The following is a 5,566-nucleotide window of genomic DNA, read 5'->3' as shown; positions in this document are numbered from 1 at the left end:
GATATGTATATATCATGTTACATAAACCAAATGGAAGGATTTATAATGTATTGATTCAAAATAATCCCATGATGTTCCAACAATAATTATAAGGATCCAATTAAAATAGTCTTTGATTCTCAGAGGCATAACCTTAATTTGATGGCTTGAGGAATTGATTTTCCTTTGAGGCTGAAACTCAAACTACTTTCTATGTATAAACTTGACATCAGTGCATAAAATCTCAGCACAGTTAGAAAAGTAGGCTGGCATAATTTTAGCCTTTTGGCTAAGATCAAGTGTACTATCTCTTCTTGCTAGTTGATACCTGTCACCTCCTCAATATAGAAAAAGAACATTAAGTGGATTTGGGGAATTACAATATGAAAAGGGAGATTGTACCATCCAGACTACATGTCAACCTGATATTGCAGTACTGCCTAAAATAATCCTGAAAAAGAACTAAAATTAAGTAATTTTGATATGATAGGCAAATGACATGAGGATACAATTTGTTTGTTTTTACTGGGCATACTATGTGTACAACTTCTATTTCTTCTTAGCAACACAGAGTAAGATCATGGGGAAGAGGTTTGGTTGTATGAGAGATCTGAAGAAAAATTTTGAGAGAAAATGCTGCAAATCCATTAAACTAGAGTAAAAGAACTCAAGTCTGGGGAATTTTGTAGAGCAGAGCTTCAGGATTTATACTAGAATTCATTGGACCTGTGGAGTTATTGTTGTGAAGACACTAAGAAACAGAGATACATGTGAAACACATGATAATTCACAAACTGAATGACTTACAGTTTGATAATTGAAAAGGAAATGTAATAATAGATTCAAGAAGGTATTACAGGATATCTGCTCATTCTGTGAACCTCAAGATTGTGTTATTTACTGAAAAAAAATCCCACCCTGTTTCTAGTTGTACTGTGGCTCTGTGGATCACCCTTAGTATATAACTTTAATCCTTCTCGTTGGATTACAGACATACCCTTGATATATATCTTTACTCCCAATGAAGGTAAAGTTAGTGTGTGGAAGGAAGTCACCATTTGAGAGCAATGTATCATTGAGTGGCAGACAAAATTATGAATCAGAGAAAGATTTGTCATAATAGGATCTGTCCAACTCTCATGAGACAGGATGCTACCTAAGAGAGCAGTGCAAAGAGAGGAACAAAGGAAGGAAGCCGTTTTATTGGGAGCATTTTACAAGGACAGATTGAAGTCAGAGAACAAGCTAGCTAGACACAGGTGAAGACAGAAAAAGCTAGAGATAAATTAGAAGGAGACAAAAGATTAGAACATATTACCAAAATTAGTTTGAAGCCAAGAGGAGTAATTCATTGAAAAACTGAGAGAAGCCAGATTGAATAAATCATCTTGGAGAGGGGTTTTTGAGCCAGTACCACTGAGCTGAGCCAGTCATCCAGGGCTCAGGAAGAACTAGAAATGGTGAATTTATTCAGCAGTAAGGCTTGGAGGCTAAAAACATTCTAGCCCTAAATTAAATTGTGTGGGGGCTAGAAGCTTCCAGAACTAGGCCTTGGTTACCTGAGGGAAGCAGACAGTCTCCAGACATCAATTAGAGTAAGTAAATAAAAGATTCTTTTATGAGTCTTGAAACTATTTGACAAAGCAGTTCTAAGTGGGTGATGAAGAAGCTAAATGCTTTCCTATGCAGTTGTCTTTCATTGTGCATATAAGTCCAGACTACTTAAATGTGTCAAAATATAGTGTCACAGTTACCAGAGAAACATCTTCAATATCCACAGGCATCTAAATAATTTTATGAAATCAGCAATTATTTCTATATTTCTATGTAAAAAAATGGGTATTTTTCTTACTGTAAAGTTAAATAATTCACCACCTCTCAGGTGACTCTTTTTCCAACTTCAGTATGAAAATCTTTCTCAACTTCCATTACAATATGAAACAAAATTAGTACAAAATTCAATTGCTTAGTTAGATTCCAACACCCTACTGGAGATGGGGAGGTTAGAGGTTACTGTTAAAGGAGACAAATAAAACTGTTGAAGATCTGAAAATGAAAATAGAAGTAATAAAGAAAACGCAAACTGAGGGAATTACTGAAATAGATGAAGGAAACAGAAAGCACCAGTGCAAGCATCCTCAGCAGATTACGAGAGATGGGAGAGAAAAAACTCTCAGGAACTGAAGACACAATGGAAGAAACAGATAGAAATGTGAAAGAAAATGTTAAATCTAAAAAGTTCCTGACACAAACCATTTCGGAAATCTTAGACACTATGAAAAGGCCAAACCTAAGTATAATAATAATAGAAGAAGAAGATTCCCAGCTCAAAGGACCAGAAAATATTTTCAACAAAATCGTAGAAAGTTTTCTTATCCTAAAGAAGGAAATGGGTATAAAAGTCCAAGAAGCTTACCAAACAACAAATAGCTAGGACCAAAAAGGTAGTACCCTCACCACATGATAATTAAAATCAAATGTACAGAAAAGGAATGAGTATTAAAGCTGCAAAGGAAAAGGCCAAGGAGTACATAAAGGCAGACCTATCAAAAATCACACCTGATTTGTCAACAGAGACTCTAAAAGCCAGGAGGACCTGGAAAGATATCTTGCAAACCCTTAGAGACTGCAGATGTCAGCCCAGCCTACTATAGCCAGGAAAACTTTCAACCACCATAGATGGAAAAATAAGATAGTCTATGATAGAGCTAAATTTAAAAAAAAAAATCTGCCTATAAATCCATCCCTAAAGAAGGTACTAAACGAAAAACTCCTACCAAGAAGGTTAACTACACTCATCAAAACACAGGCAATAAAATAATCTCACACCAACAAAATAAAAATAGGAAAAGTACAGACACACATACACACACACACACACACACACACACACACATACACACAGACACTACAACCAACACCAGCTCCAACAAAATATCAGAAATTAACTATCATTGGTCATTGATGTCTTCCAATATCAATGAATTCAATCCCCCAATAAAAAGACGTAGGTGAACAGAATAAATGTGAAAATTATCTATCCTTCCGCTGCACAGAAGAAATATATCTCAACATCAAAGATAAACATTACTTCAGAGTTAAGGGTTGGAAAAATTCTCCAAAAATACATGCTAGGAAACAAGCTGGTGTAGCCATTCTAATATCAAAAAAGTTTCATGGAAATGTAGTCTCCTGGAGCCAACCCTGGACTTGGAATTCCGTAACAATGTTACTCATTCAGAAGAAATGCCCTAGTGTTGACAGTAATCAGGCATCTCACAGTTTGCTAGATAGGAGCTAGTAATCTCAGGGCTAGTTCAAAATAGTAAACTTAGAATCCTAATTACAGTCAGGTATGGCAAACTGCATTGCATATTATAAGAAAGTTAGTGAGTTCTTCTGACAAATAGAGATTCCCTACAGACACTTAAAGAGCAGCAAAGTTACTCCCAGATGCAAGATTTTACAATGGCCTAGGAAGAAGGAGGGTTGTAATTTAAGGTTTTACAGTATTGCCTTTTTCATGAAAAGGTCAGCAAGAGCAACCCCCATACTCCCAACCATCCCCACACCCCACCCACCCACACCCACATCCTCCCCACCACCCCTGATACTGGTTTAGATATCAGAGTAATTGTGGCTTCATAGAATGAGTTGGGTAGAGTACCTTCTTTTTCTATTTTGTGGTATACTTTGAGGAGAATTGGAATTAGATCTTCACTGAAGGTCTGACATAACTCTTCACTAAACCCATCTGGTCCTGGGCTTTAATTAGTTGCAAGACTATTAATGACTACGACTATTTCTTTAGGGGATAAGGGACTGTTTAGATCATTAATCTGATCCAGATTTAATTTTGGAACCTGGTATCGGTTTAGAAAATTATCCATTTCACCCAGGTGTTCAAGTTTTGTTGAGTATAGCCCTTTTTAGTAGGATTTGATGTTTTTGGATTTCCTTGTGTTCTGTTGTTATGTCTCCCTTTTCATTTCTGATTTTGTTAATTAGGATACTGTCCCTGTGCCCTCTAGTTAGTCTGGCTACAGGTTTATCTATCTTGATTTTCTCAAAGAACCAGCTCCTGGTTTGGTTGATTCTTTGAATAGTTCTTTTTGTTTCCACTTGGTTGATTTCAGCCCTGAGTTTGATTATTTCTTGCTATCTACTCCTTTTGGGTGAATTTGCTTCCTTTTGTTCTAGAGCTTTTAGGTGTGCTGTCAAGCTGCTAGTTTATGCTCTCTCTAGTTTCTATTTGGAGGCAATCAGAGCTATGAGTTTTCATCTTAGGACTGCCTTCATTGTGTCCCATAAGTTTGAGTATGTTGTGGCTTCATTTTCATTAAACTCTAAAAAGTCTTTAATTTCTTTCTTTATTTCTTCCTTGACCAAGGTACCATTGAGTACAGTGCTGTTTAGCTTCCACATGAATGTCAGCTTTCTATTATTTCTGTTGTTATTGAAGATCAGCCTTAGTCCATGGTGATCTGATAGTATGCATGGGATAATTTCAATATTTTTATATCTGTTGAGGCCTGTTTTGTAACCAATTATATGGTCAATTTTGGAGAAGATACCATGAGGTCTTGGGAAGAAGGTATATCCTTTTGTTTTAGGATAAAATGTTCTGTAGATATCTGTTAAATCCATTTGTTTCATAACCTCTGATAGAACTTAGTTTCAATGTGTCTCTACTTAGTTTCTGTTTCCAGGATCTGTCCATCGATGAGAGTGTGGTGTTTAAGTCTCCCACTATTATTGTGTGAGGTGCAATGCGTGCTTTGAGCTTTAGTAAAGTTTCTTTAATGAATGTGGCTGCCCTTGCATTTGGAACATAGATATTCATAATTGAGAGTTTATCTTGGAAGATTTTACCTTTGATGAGTATGACGTGCCCCTTCTTGTCTTTTTTGATAACTTTGGGTTGGAAATTGATTTTTTCGATATTACAATGACTACTCTAACTTGTTTCTTTGGACCATTTGATTAGGAAGTTATTTTCCCAGCCTTTCACTCTGAGGTAGTGTCTGTCTTTTTCCCTGAGGTAGATTTCCTGTAAACAGCAAAATGTTGGGTCCTGTTTGTGTAGCCAGTCTATTAGTCTATGTCTTTTTATTGGGGAATTGAGTCCATTGATATTAAAAAATATTAAGAAAATGTACCTGTTGCTTCCTGTTATTTTTGTTGTTAGAGTTTGGATTCTGTTCTTGTGCTATCTTCTTTTAGGTTTGTTGAATAATTGCTTTCTTGCTTTTTCTAGGGCGTAATTTCTGTCCTTGTGTTGGTGTTTTCTTTTATTATCCTTTGAAGGGCTAGATTCGTGGGAAGATATTGTGTGAATTTGACTTTGTCATGGAATACTTGTTTTTCCATCTATGGAAATTGATAGTTTTGCTGGGTATAGTAGCCTGATCTGGCATTTGTGTTCTCTTAGGTTCTGTGTAACATCGGTTCAGGATCTTCTGTCTTTCATAGTTTCTGGTGAGAAGTCTGGTGTAATTCGAATAAGTCTGCCTTTATATGTTACTTGACTTTTTTTCTATTACTGCTTTTAATATTCTATCTTTATTTAGTACATTTGTTGTTCTGA

General features: G+C 36.0%; 1 non-coding gene across 1 annotated transcript; it reads left to right on the top strand.

Annotated features, from left to right (window-relative positions):
• Window positions 1-250: 250 nt before the first annotated feature.
• On the top strand, window positions 251-433 carry LOC115063778. The gene has a single exon (XR_003843644.1). It is a non-coding gene; the product is annotated as a U2 spliceosomal RNA (small nuclear RNA).
• Window positions 434-5,566: the final 5,133 nt, after the last annotated feature.

This window comes from Mus pahari, chromosome 3, assembly GCF_900095145.1.
Source record: "Mus pahari chromosome 3, PAHARI_EIJ_v1.1, whole genome shotgun sequence".
NCBI classification, from domain to species: domain Eukaryota; kingdom Metazoa; phylum Chordata; class Mammalia; order Rodentia; family Muridae; genus Mus; species Mus pahari.
Note: the sequence above shows the minus strand (reverse complement) of the source record. Positions and strands in the feature narration are given on the sequence as shown.